A 14,652-nucleotide genomic window follows, 5' to 3' on the forward strand; every position below is an offset into this window, starting at 1 on the left:
TGTCCAGCAAGTTGGTGAATTGTCCCAGGCTCCTTGTCCCTTTCCGAGCTTAAAACCAGGCTGCTTAGAACAATCACAGAGCTGCTGTCAGGCTGGTGCCAGCAGGGTCGTGATTGGCTAGGGGAGTCTGTGAGCCTGTGTGCTTCCTGCTTTCATGTGTCATGGACAGGAGGACGGGGGAGAGGCGACCTCGGGGAGGTAAGTGAAATTGTATTTTTTTAATCCCCCATGCCTCTCTCCACCCATGGTAGTCAGTAGCAGCCACCACGGGTTGCAAGTGGTGGGGCTGTGCCCAGCACCACATCCACATCCTGCCAGTTGATGGACCATCCAAGCCCACCTGATCCCTCTGTTGTATGGCTGTCTGGGAGTAATAAACAAAGTCCAAGTCTCGGCTACACCCAGGCATGTGTCCAGGAGCAAGCCGCAGGCACCAAATAGTTAGGGCAGGAGAATGTAAATTTTCTAATAGTGGCATTTTCAAAATTGTAACTTAAAATATGGCTTTAGCATTAAAGAGAATTTTTAATTATTATTTGTCAGTCATCAAACGGGAAAAGCCTTCCTGTTTCCAATCAAACATTAGGATTTATTAAATGTAATAAGGCGTACCAATGTGCTCCTTTGAGAGATGTAGGCCTCACAGTAGTAAAAAACTAATTTAGGATTTTCTCACTACCAGAACAAATAAAACTTAAGAGTATATTTTTAACTGTTTAATTACAATGTACCCTGCCCAATTGGGCTACCTTTGTGGGGCACTGAAAGGGAATTTAAAGCTTGGCAAGGCAGTTATATTGATAAGTCAAATTTTCAATTTCAAAGCGCTTATAGGTTGCAATAAGGGGGTACTTAAGCGGGTGGCACAATGAGTAGGTGCTACAAAAGTTAGATGGAATGCTGAATGATTCAAACATTCTCCATCAGTCAAGATGTCTGGGTTAAATCCATCATTCTTTTGCCCACTACGCCAACCCAGTTTGGACCCAGCCATATACAAATCAGTCTTGATCCTGTGCCTCATAGGAAGAGCCCAGACAGAACTGCCAAGCCAGGTCCTCTCTGGACTAGAAACAAGCATCCCGGGACTGGTTTCAGGGTATGTCACCCTTCATCAGCCAGCCTAGGTTGAATTAAGTTGCACAGTGAGCAATGGACCCACGTCTGGGTATACCCATTCCACTTAGGGCGAAAAGTGTAACTGCAACAAATGATGGACATTGCATAGATAAAGTGTTTAAAACTTACTCAAGTCTGTGGTTATTTATAAAGGTAAATGTTACTATCTACCTATTATTCTAACTTCCTAGATCCCTAGGACTTAGAGTACAGGTGACAAGGATTTGGTAAGTCATGGTGTACAGGTATAAGTCCTAAAAGTATATACCTTCCTATATTACACAAACATAGTCCATGTACCGCCAGAAGTGTCTAACATGGGAATCCCTAACATTTTTGTGAAATGCCCTGAGGACAGGATCCTCCCACCAGCCCACATGAAGACATGCGTAGCTAGGGGAGAAGCTTGTCCCTATCGCCACCCCTCTTAATTGCTAGTTGACCTCTCTATTGACAGAATTTTTTTTTTGTTAAGGCACAGTAAATCATCTTTGGGATCATATAGTTGTGTTCATATAAATGAATTCATTTTGCCTCAAGAAAGTGTTTAGCAGCAGCCATTCCATCAATATGATGGATACTTGTGTAAAGCAATGTAATGCCCATTACAATCAACAGATTGTCTTGATACCACTTAACTTCGCAGATTTTTCTTATGAAGTCATTGATAAAGGAAGGTAACCTGGGTACATGTTCTTGCAGAAAATAGCCCACATATTTAGACATGGATTCCATGATGCTTTTTCTCACTGAGATGATAGGTCTACCGGGAATGGGTGAAACATTTTTGTGCACTTTAGGTATAAGTAAGGGACAGGAGTGATAGGATGTTCAATCTTTAGGAAGTTAAATTAATTTTTTCTTAACAATCGTTTCTGTCTCCATTGTGAAAGATGTTGAAACACATTGTCCTTTACTTTCTTAAGATCTTGTACTGAGGCTTTCCTATAACATGTAGTATCAGACAAATGTATGTTGTTGGCCCCCTTTAGGTACTGTTTTTTTGGCCACAAAATGTTTTTACCGCCCTTGGATATCGGACATAAAGTACTGCTGGCAGCTTTGCCGATGTTGATGCCCACCTCAGATAGATCTTGCTGTGTGAAATTTAGGGAATCATTTTCATCGTAAGCTATTGAAAATGTAGATGTAAAAGCCTGAGAGTGGTGATATCTTCAGCCTGTAAAATACTGTCAACCTCTCCAGATGTACTGTTGTCACCAGAACTCGTAGTGTTGTTGAGTTGATAGAATTTCATACACTTTAATTTGTGAATAAATTTGAAAACCGCTATTCTGGATTGATTATATGCGCCCCCACTGCTAGGCTTGTGCTCCTCTGTAGATGTTGCTGCTTGTTTTTCCTCCTGCTCGCACTCCTGCATTTGTTCCTCCTTCGCCTTGTTTTGTTTGAGGATTCCGGGGGCGCAAGTTCTGCCTCCGGTCCTGACGTAAAAAATGAAGGGGCATATTATCAAGGACCGGTGTTAAAATTATCGCTGTTTTATCGGCAGGAAACTGCTGATAAAACAGCAATAATGGGCTTGATAATACGCCCTTATTAATTCCCACAGAAGCCCATGTTGTGGTGTTAACATGGGCTGATAAAACAGCTATAATTTTTCTACACAAACCGCTGACGGAAGCACACGTGTCTCGAGCCACTGAGTGATAAAACGCGGGTGCTGTACCTTTAACTGACGTCACTCCCGTTGAACACAAACATCTGAATCATAGAGTGGAGAGTGAAAAAGAGCGAAAAGTTTGTAGCCATCCTCTTTTCTCATGCAAGCGAAACGGAGGATTGGCTACAAACCACACCTACAATGGAGGCAGGCTCCCGAATAAGCCCGTTTGTATTTGACACTGGTGCAACTAACCAACCTATAGATCGTTTTTCTTTCCCTTTTGGAAAACCATCACTTAGCAAAGGTGATTAACTATAGTAGCAACAACGCATTGTAGTGGCGAAATGAAGGAGAACGCTTGAAGTTCCCTTTTTAAAACCGGCGAGAATTAGATGAAGGTAGAAGCGAGATAGGAGCAGTGAATACTGTTAAAACAGATATCACATGCCTACTCCAAATACTGAAGGAAAGGTGCCTCACTCCCTTCATCAGCTTATCTGAATGGTTTATATCAAAATTTGTTTTTAGAAAAAGTGGCTGAATATTCATTTGTCCTGATGAAGACAAAAGACATTGTCGAAACGCGTTGACATACACAGCCCAATTCTTCATAATCAGAGATAATGTTTTATCGTTAATTGTTACGATTTCTTATGATGTGTTAAAGAAAGGTCACACTAAGAATCAATAGCTTTTATTGTGTATATCTTTTATAGAGATCTATGTGTATTTATTCATTTTTTAATATCGGAATAAAAAATTATTTTTGATATCATTACAGTCCATTGCACTAATTTCTTGATTGATGTTTATATAATGTGTTTTCTTAATAGCCAGTTTCTTGTGTTGTAAGTCTGCCTGGGCATATACCTTTACATAAAAAAGGTACTGTTTTTTTGGCCACAAAATGTTTTTACCGCCCTTGGATATCGGACGTAAAGTACTGCTGGCAGCTTTGCCGATGTTGATGCCCACCTCAGATAGATCTTGCTGTGTGGAATTTAGGGAATCATTTTCATCGTAAGCTATTGAAAATGTAGATGTAAAAGCCTGAGAGTGGTGATATCTTTAGCCTGTAAAATACTGTCAACCTCTCCAGATGTACTGTTGTCACCAGAACTCGTAGTGTTGTTGAGTTGATAGAATTTCATACACTTTAATTTGTGAATAAATTTGAAAACCGCTATTCTGGATTGATTATATGCAAAATTACTCTCAGGACAGTATGTCAGGCCTAAGGATAAAAATTGTGATTCTGCAGTCGTTATCTGTGCACTATCTGCCAAATTGATTACGGTGTTATCATTTGGTTTGTTAGCGCCCCCACTGCTTGGCTTGTGCTCCTCTGTAGATGTTGCTGCTTGTTTTTCCTCCTGCTCGCACTCCTGCATTTGTTCCTCCTTCGCCTTGTTTTGTTTGAGTATTCCGGGGGCGCAAGTTCTGCCTCCGGTCCTGACGTAAAAAATGAAGGGGCATATTATCAAGGACCGGTGTTAAAATTATCGCTGTTTTATCGGCAGGAAACTGCTGATAAAACAGCAATAATGGGCTTGATAATACGCCCTTGTTAATTCCAATAGAAGCCCATGTTGTGGTGTTAACATGGGCTGATAAAACAGCTATAATTCTAACACCGGTCCTTGATAATATGCCCCCAAGTTCTTCCGCAGGTGTTAAATTAATTGCCCCCAATTCTTGTAGACCTGATGTTGTTGGTCTATAGTCATCAGGATCACTATTAGTGGTGAATGAACTCGCATAAGAACCCCCTATTGGCTGTGGCATTGCCTCCTAGTGATGTGGGTTGGACTTCATTTTTTTAATTTTTTAAACCTTTTGTATTTCAGCATGTGAGTCCTCAGACTTTGATCACAGGTTGTTCTGCAATCATCACTGTCAATGCATTTGTTTTCTGTCACCACCCATTTTTGCTAATTTCGGAAAGTGTGCTGGTTATTGTAGTCCAATTTGAATTTACACTTTTTTAGAGCAAAAAGTACAATTTGTATCAAGATACCAATTAATGATTCTGTAATAGCGATTTTTAAGAAATCGCTATTTCAGAATCGCTAATTGGTATGTATCAAGAAAATCGCAATATTTTAGCGATTTCTTGATATTCCTTAATTGTGAATTCGCAGATTGCGAATTCACAATTAAGGAATACTTTCTCATTTATTTCTATAGGCCTCCTGGCCCATAGGAAGGGATGGGAATTCGCAATTTGCTAATCACAAATTTAGAATAATTTCAAGGGTGCAGGGATGTTCAAAGGACACCCTGTTGCACCCCTGAAATAAGTATGGGTGCACATGTGGTGCACATACATTCCATAAGGGCATGTATGTGCGTCACATGGCACTTTGAAAAATGCTGCAATGTGCATTTTTCAAATCGCAACTTACCACCAACTAGAAGTTGGTGGTAATTTGCGATTCCTTAAGGGCATTTTGGAATTTTTTTTTGCTTAATACATTGCATTTAAGGAATCGCAAAATTTGCGATTCCTTAAATGCAATCGCAAAAAAAGGATTCAGAAATTTTGCGATTCCTTATTTTGCACCCAAATTCTTTCATACATACCATTTTGCAAAAATGAGTTCGGAAACGCTGAAATTCTGCGAATTTCGGCGTTTGCGAACCCATTTGGCCTTGATACATATGGCCCAAAGTGCCTATTATTGCAACTGCACAAAATGCTTATAATTTAATATAAAGAGTGCAAATTTCATTAAAATTGGGAGGAATAAATATCCTTGTGTTTCAAACATTTCTTTCTTGCAATTTTCATTTTTTTGATTCTTTGATCAGTTATTTGCATTTTGAATCAGAGCGTGTTCTTTCATGGGCGCTAGTGGGCAACCTTCATCAGTCCTGGCTCATCCTCTCTTGACACAAACAAATCAGTTTTAATTGAGGGTTGTTATGCTTCTCAAAGTTTTTGTTTTATGTACTCTGATTCATTTACCTTTACTCTCCAATTGTTCCACTCATCATTTAATGATTGGTTGTTATTCGCAGATTGTTTGATGTTCAGATTTTTCTTTATGATAGTTGTATTCTCTAGCATTTAAGATGCACATAAAGCTTTTCATAATGGTTCAGACCCATCAGATTTAAAGTTCTTAATGCCAGAATGTTTTTCGATTCCCTTTGTCGTAACAATTTATATAAGGCTTTACCATAGATCCAATTTTTGAGAAGGCGCTTAACTACAATATTTCGAAGGCCACACTAAGGCCCATGATAATTGCTTTTTATTGGCATTAATCGCACAGCTTTGATTAAAGCAAACATCAAAATGTAGATTCTGAGGGGGCACTAAAGAGCTGGCAAGAGCTGGCAAGCAAGATGGCCACACTTGAGTGAGGCTCCTGCTGCCTGGCATAATCCTGCATCGGCGGTGCCCCCAGTTGCCAAAAATGACACGCCTGTTGTTCCTGATATGCTCTGCAGTAACAGCTGCGACGGGAGGCTACTGGAGGAGTGTACAGATGGATAGGGTGAAAGGGTGAATGGCTGGATAATGGATGGATAAGTGAAAGGGTGGGTTGATGAGTGAAATGATAGATGGAAGGATACATGATGGATAGATTTGCACAAGGTTGAATATGTGTGAATATGGATGGGCTTACTTATAAATACTATTGCACAATCTCCTCTCAAGTGTCTGTAAAATGTGCACCAATGCCAGTTGGTCACCCTACTCACTACCATCAATTACCAATGCCCCTCAAGTCTCCTTAACCGGTTTCACAAATTCATTTATTTTTATAGCGCCTCTCATACGAGTGAGAGGTGTCGGAGCACTTTACATCATACACATATTTGACGGAGACAATTACACGTGTAAATCAGTGTTTAGGAAATGTTACATAAGACAGAGGATTACAAGATGTAAGAGTCACATTTCATCCATACTGGTAGGCTGTGTAGTTTAAGAGTCCTTGGTCTGGAAAAGCACAAATTTAGAATTTAAAAAATAACACTAATTGTTAGGGGTTCTCTTTAATAACAATAATAATAATTTCTACCCAAATGAACCCTTTTTGCAAGATTAGGTTAAGGATAGACCAGGCAAAAAAACATTTAGGTGTTATATACGCCTGCAGTTTGCATGCAGCTCTTTGATGACAGTTAATAGCTCATTGTTCTATATTAGGATTTTAACTTATAAACTGCAAGTAAAAAAAAGATCTCTCTGACAAAAACAGTAACCCTTTGACCTATTAACATTATATACACTATGTGATCTGCATGGCACACGTTCTCAGCAGCAGCCATAATAAGCCTCTGAGCTACTTTATGATGAGTCAAACTTTCACTAGACAAAACGCTGTTTCTCTCCAGGAAGAACATTAATCACCAGAGTTATCCTGATGTTTTTATTGATGTCGGAAAATTGCTGGAAGCAAGGAACTGGTAGCAGGTGATTCTCAAGCTATAATATGTTTGCAAACATGGTGCCCCCGCCCCAAGTCTATGCCTGGTCCGGTGGCACCGATCGCACCGCCCTAGAGTCGGCCCTGGGCGCGCTGGTTGCGGGCCTCTTACCAGATACTGTGGCCGGTCGGGGGAGCTTGCTGCACTGGCGCCATGGGCGTCCGCAGGGGAGGGCAAGGGGGGGCACTTGCCCCCCCCTGGAACACCGGTCCGTCACTATTGACAGCCCCGACAGTGGTGTTTGTCTGCAGGGCCGTCAATTTTAAAAGCGTGAGAAAACGCTTAATGACTGCCCTGCTAGATGAGCGGGAAAACTACTGCTGATGGGCAAGAGAGGAGGTCCAGGCCTGGCTGCTCCTACAGCTTGAAGCAGAGGCCACCTAGAGTCAAATTTCGGGGGGGGGGGGGGTCACATTTTGCAAGCTAAGGCAGAGTGGAGCTGCAGCCAGGGGCCCTAGGAAGGGGTGAAAACCATCAAAGCCTCATTAGCGCTGGCACAGAATTACACAATTCGCCCAGAGATGCAATGGGTGTGTCTGCCTGTTTTTTTGCGAGATCAATTGGAAAGTCCTTTTGTGCACTCGTGATTTATTCGTACTCAAGCTATTTTGTTGGTGCTACTACATCCTGGTACCTAGTCTTTAGGTGCCCTTTCGTATACCATATCGTGTGTGGTGCAGACACTTCTGTTCCGATGGATGTGTGCACTTTTCAGAACATTAAAGTTTCATCAATTTCTTTTCCATGGTAATAATCAGTTTTAACTCTTTTTCAGTTGTCAACAAAATATTTTAATTCATATTTTGGTTTCCATTATTTCTAAAATAAAATAATGGATATATTGAAAAACATTTAACAGTGGAAACCAAAATATGAATTAAAATATTTTGTTGACAACTGAAAAAGAGTTAAAACTGAACAGAAGTGTCTGCACCACACACGATAGCCTGTTTTTTTGCACCATAAGCACTAGTATTACAGAAGGGTCTGCAGATGAGATGGATTAAAGAGGTTACGCCTTGAGCTCCAAAGGGGAAGTCCCTCATGTTCATTGCAGCATGGAGTGTAGCCCCTGGACATCTGTCTGTACTCACTGTCGCCTGCCATGATTCACGAAGGGAAAGCTGCCCCACAGAGACAACTTTTCTTTTCTGAATCATGTACCAACTGCCGCTCAGTGTTGGTATCAGATCAAAGGTTTGCGACTGCCATTGCGTTTGAAATCCATGGATATATGTCATTGTAAGTTGCAATTTGAAGATAGCACCCTTTCCACTGCCCCTCCAAATTCCAATATGGAGTAAGATGCTGAACCCCTTTTGTCAATCATGAAGGTTATACACAACTCTAAAAAGGGGGTTTGGAGTAGCAACCACTGTGATGCTGCAAATTGTAAGCTTTATGACCACAACATCCTTTTGTATTTGAGGGCCCTAGTTATTTAGGTAAAGCTGGATGTGCAATGAAAGGAATGACGTAACAAATGAGTAGTGCCTTTAATGCTCTGGAAATCTCTCTCTACCTTTCTCTCTACCTCTACCTCTCTGTCTACCTCTCTACCTCTCTCTCTCTACCTCTCTCCCTACGTCTTTCTCTCTACGTCTCTCTTTACCTCTACCTCTACCTACCTCTCTACACCTCTCTACCTCTTGCTATCTCTTCCTCTCTCTCTCTCTACCTCTCTCTCTACCTCTCTCTCTCTCTACCTCTCTCTCTCTACCTCTCCCTCTCTACCTCTCCCTCTCTATGTTCTCTCACTCTCTACCTCTCTCTCTACCTCTCTACCTCTACCTCTCTACCTATACCTCTCTCTCTCTCTCTCTCTCTACCTCTCTCTCCCTACCTCTCTCTCTCTCTACCTCTACCTCTCTCTCTACCTCTCTCTCTACCTCTCTCACTACCTCTCTCTCTCCCTACCTCTACCTCTCTCTCTCTACCTCTCTCTCTACCACTCTCTCTCTCTACCGCTCTCGCTCTCGTTCTCTCTCTCTCAACCTCTACCTCTCTACCTCTCTCTCAACCTCTACCTCTCTACCTCTCTCTCTACCTCTCTCTCTCTACCTCTCTCTCTACCTCTCTCTCTACCTCTCTCTCTACTTCTACCTCTCTCTCTACTTCTACCTCTCTACCTCTCTCTCTACCTCTCTCTCTACTTCTACCTCTCTCTCTACCTCTCTCTCTACCTCTCTCTCTACCTCTCTCTCTCTACCTCTCTCTCTCTACCTCTCTCTCTCTACCTCTCTCTCTCTCTCTCTCTCTCTCTCTCTCTCTCTCTCTACCTCTCTCTCTACCTCTCTCTCTACCTCTCTCTCTACCTCTCTCTCTACCTCTCTCTCTACCTCTCTCTCTCTACCTCTCTCTCTACCTCTCTCTCTACCTCTCTCTCTACCTCTCTCTCTACCTCTCTCTCTCTCCCTACCTCTCTCTCTACCTCTCTCTCTCTCCCTACCTCTCTCTCTCTACCGCTCTCTCTACCGCTCTCTCTCTCGACCTCTCTACCGCTCTCTCGACCTCTCTACCTCTCTCTCTACCTCTCTACCTCTCTCTCTACCGCTCTCTCTCTTGCTACCTCTCTCTCTCTCTGCCTCTCTCTCTCTCTACCTCTCTCTCTCTCTACCTCTCTCTCTCTCTACCTCTCTCTCTCTCTACCTCTCTCTCTCTATCTCTCTCAACCTCTCACTCTACCCCTCTCTACTTTTCTCTACCTTTCTCTCTTCCTCTCTCTCTCTACCTCTCTTTCTACCTCTCTCTCTACTGCTACCTCTCTACCTCTCTCTCTACCTCTCTCTCTACTTCTACCTCTCTCTCTACTTCTACCTCTCTACCTCTCTCTCTACCTCTCTCTCTACTTCTACCTCTCTCTCTACCTCTCTCTCTACCTCTCTCTCTAACTCTCTCTCTAACTCTCTCTCTCTACCTCTCTCTCTCTGCCTCTCTCTATCTCTCTACCTCTCTCTCTCTCTCTCTACCTCTCTCTACCTCTCTCTACCTCTCTCTCTCTACCTCTCTCTCTACCTCTCTCTCTACCTCTCTCTCTACCTCTCTCTCTCTACCTCTCTCTCTCTCTCTACCTCTCTCTACCTCTCTCTCTCTACCTCTCTCTCTACCTCTCTCTCTCTCTCTCTCTCTCTCTCTCTACCTCTCTCTCTACCTCTCTCTACCTCTCTCTCTCTCCCTACCTCTCTCTCTACCTCTCTCTCTCTCCCTACCTCTCTCTCTCTACCGCTCTCTCCTGACCTCTATCTCTCTCTCTCTACCGCTCTCTCTACCGCTCTCTCTCTCGACCTCTCTACCGCTCTCTCGACCTCTCTACCTCTCTCTCTACCTCTCTACCTCTCTCTCTACCGCTCTCTCTCTTGCTACCTCTCTCTCTCTCTGCCTCTCTCTCTCTCTACCTCTCTCTCTCTCTACCTCTCTCTCTCTCTACCTCTCTCTCTCTCTACCTCTCTCTCTCTATCTCTCTCAACCTCTCACTCTACCCCTCTCTACTTTTCTCTACCTTTCTCTCTTCTTCTCTCTCTCTACCTCTCTCTTTCTACCTCTCTCTCTACTGCTACCTCTCTACCTCTCTCTCTACCTCTCTCTCTACTTCTACCTCTCTCTCTACTTCTACCTCTCTACCTCTCTCTCTACCTCTCTCTCTACTTCTACCTCTCTCTCTACCTCTCTCTCTACCTCTCTCTCTACCTCTCTCTCTAACTCTCTCTCTACCTCTCTCTCTCTACCTCTCTCTCTCTACCTCTCTCTATCTCTCTACCTCTCTCTCTCTCTCTACCTCTCTCTACCTCTCTCTCTCTACCTCTCTCTCTACCTCTCTCTCTACCTCTCTCTCTACCTCTCTCTCTCTACCTCTCTCTCTCTCTCTCTCTACCTCTCTCTCTACCTCTCTCTCTACCTCTCTCTCTCTCTCCCTACCTCTCTCTCTACCTCTCTCTCTCTCCCTACCTCTCTCTCTCTACCGCTCTCTCCCGACCTCTATCTCTCTCTCTCTACCGCTCTCTCTACCGCTCTCTCTCTCGACCTCTCTACCGCTCTCTCGACATCTCTACCTCTCTCTCTACCTCTCTACCTCTCTCTCTACCGCTCTCTCTCTTGCTACCTCTCTCTCTCTCTGCCTCTCTCTCTCTCTACCTCTCTCTCTCTCTACCTCTCTCTCTCTCTACCTCTCTCTCTCTCTACCTCTCTCTCTCTATCTCTCTCAACCTCTCACTCTACCCCTCTCTACTTTTCTCTACCTTTCTCTCTTCCTCTCTCTCTCTACCTCTCTCTTTCTACCTCTCTCTCTACTGCTACCTCTCTACCTCTACCTCTCTATCTACCTCTCTCCCTCTACCTCTCTCTCTCCCTCTCTCTACCTTTCTCTCTCTACCTCTCCCTCTACCTTTACACCTCTACCTCTCTCTCTACCTCTCGCTCTCCCCCTACCTCTACCTCTTTCTACCTACCTCTACCTCTCTACCTCTCTCTCTCTCTACCTCTCTCTCTCTCTACCTCTCTCTCTACCTCTATCTACCTCTGTCTCTCTACCTCTCCTCACCTCTCTCTCCACCTCTCTCTACCTCTCTACACCTGTCCACTTCTCAACCAGTTGAATTCCGGGACGCCCAAACCATCAGTATTTCAAATCTGCGCATGAAACGTGGGTAGGATGAGCCGTGCAGCTCAGAAAGAGATGTTCTTTTTACATAATTTGTATTTAATAGAATTGGGAAGCAGGAGAGCAGTCTCACAGTTGAGATAGGGATTAACATACACTGGTGACAGCTTTTGAATTGGCTTTAAAACCATTCAAAGATGGCTGCAGCATCTACGTGGGATGTGGTGGACTAAGTGGCAGCCAGAGCCATATAGCACTGCTTGTCATTTAAAAAAAAAACACCATTGACATAGCCAATAAGTCTCCCCTTTGGGACCTTATAAGTGTTTAGTTGTCTAGGACAATATCCTTGGTGCAACAACATCAAGTGTTGCATGGCTAAACACGTATAAGGTCCCAAAGGCGAGACCTATTGGCTATGCCAATGCTTGTTTGTTTTTTTCCTCTGTTTCATTGTGGTTGCCAGGTAATCTGCTGTGAAGCCTCACATGATTTTCCTCCCACCCCATGGGTTTCTTTTTTTATTTAAGCTCTTTGTCTTATTAGATTTTTTATTTGTTTATTTAATACTTGTGCTCAATCATGTCGGAGGATGGTGATTAAGTAAAAATGTTGCCCCCCCCTGGAAAAATTTCTGCGGACGCCCATGACTGGCGCAGTTTTCTTGCAGAGTACCGGGCTTCTGAAGACACTGCGCTGATGAGAGCGCCACCACCCCATTCTGCATAGACCCGCAGTGAGTATGCCAACACTCCTGGCAGTGGGTATGCCAGCACGAGGCAAAGCGTGGCCGTACCGGCAGCGGGGATGCCAATCACACGTCTTCTACCATACAGTTGCATAAATAACCCCTGGCCTACACCTGGACTTTTATAGAACCCACTGCAGATTTATTAAACAGGGGCCACCCGCCGGGTGTGCTGCAGGCACATTGAGGACTCCATACATTCACCACGGGACCCCATTGCTCTACAGAAAAGCAAGCCCCCTCATTGATGGTTCTGATGTGAGGAAAGCTGCTGAAGGATAAATACCAGCATCGGAGTCAGAGCAGAAGGGAGTAGGCTCCTTTTTTCTATTGCAGCAACTACCGCAGATGCTGCAAATTGTGGGTCTCAACCTGCCCTATCTTTCACCTACAGCAGGGCACAAGTCCTAAAAAAGAAGTGGGGGGTGCCGACGTCACAATAGGAAGTGACGTCACGAAAGGTAGCGTGCACTCAGTTGAAGTTTATAGTTATCGAGCTCCCGGTAAAAAAAGTGGGGGACACCGTCTACCTGCCTGGTACCCCGACTCGAGCCCTGACCTACAGGGAACCCACCCTGCCGAACTGAGGCAACTGGTGGCTGGAAGCTCCTCTCACGCGACTCAGCTGGGACAATGGACATGATGGAAGCGAACAGGCTAAGCTGTCCTCCAAACCATAAAAGTCTGCACGAGCCAGGTCGGGGATACAGAACCCAACATGACAGAGGGGCATAAATTGACAACACAACCTGAAGACACAGACATGAGATCTCTGTTACTAGCCATGCGCCAAAGCCTAACATATATTGAGGCCAAAATGGACTCCATGAGTATACCTATGGATTTTATAATGCATCGCCTAGAGAAATACATTGGTCATATGAGTAAGGATGAGCACAGAATATCGAACCTGGAGGATCAGTCCTGAACAGGAGAGGAGCGAATGCAAATTTTGAAGCGTCTGCTGAAAGTCATCTCTAAAAGCATTTGTGATTTGGAGGCACAATCGCGCAGAAATAATATACAAATCCTAGGAATTCTTGAATTTACAGCTGTGGGCGCATGGAGGATTATGTGGAGCGTATGTTGATAGAGCTGTGTGGGGTCACATCCCTCTCCAAACTACTGGTGGTGGAAAGGGGTCACCAATCATTAGCCTTCAGGCCCCATCCAGGTGCCTCTCCCAGACCCATCATTGATCGTCTTCTTAACTACCAAGATCGGGATGCAGCCTTGTGTCTGTCAACCGAAAAGCATGATCTAGACTTTGAGGGGACCTCTGATTTTACTTTGGCAGTGCAAGAGGCAGGCAAGATAGTTGTTCCTGTGAAAAGAAAGCTACAACAAGCGAACATTCCTGAAGCAATGTTGTACCCCGCCAGACTCCACATGTCCTATCAAAAAAAGTCACACATATTAAACGCTCCACAACAAGCCCAGGACTTTTTGAAAAAAATATCCCGCTGCACACCCCAAACTGGCGAAGCTGACCGCAGCCCTAGATCACCATCTCCACTCTCAGAGGTGAGGTAGAGTGGGTATCCGCAGTCCTTACAACCTTAAGCGGCCAGCATTCAACAGTCCTGCACTACCAGAGCGAGATCACTTGCTAGAGCAGACCACAAGGCCAGACTTTGCCTCCTCTCCCCTTGGCTTATTTTTCTATCCTAGGTTCCTACTGATACCAGAGCTGACGCCGGCTTCCATCCTGCTCCTGGGTACCCTCGTTCATGCAAGGTGAACTGTCAGACTCAACGACGTACACCCCCCACGGCAATTCCCTGGACAATGTCATGGTTTGAGTTGTTATTTTTGTCTTTCTCTTCTACCTACCCTTGGCATCTATCTTATCTTGCTCTTTACTAAATTCCCCTTTTCATTCCCACCCCTTCCACAAAGTCACTTTCTCTCTTTTCCTTGTACTGTAGTCTGTTCCGCGTATTAATATAGCTGGTGCCCACCACTTCACAGGATGCATCGTTTGCTACTCTCTGAAAAGTGTTTAGTTTGTTCTTGTCATTGTTGGGCACTATGAGCGGCAGGCATTCCCCTATGGGATTGGGCCTTGGGTGAGGGTGGGGGAGCAGGGAAGATTCTGTTGTTGGTTACGGTAGCACA

The sequence above is a fragment of the Lissotriton vulgaris genome, chromosome 7 (genome assembly GCF_964263255.1).
Source record: "Lissotriton vulgaris chromosome 7, aLisVul1.2, whole genome shotgun sequence".
Lineage (NCBI taxonomy): Eukaryota > Metazoa > Chordata > Amphibia > Caudata > Salamandridae > Lissotriton > Lissotriton vulgaris.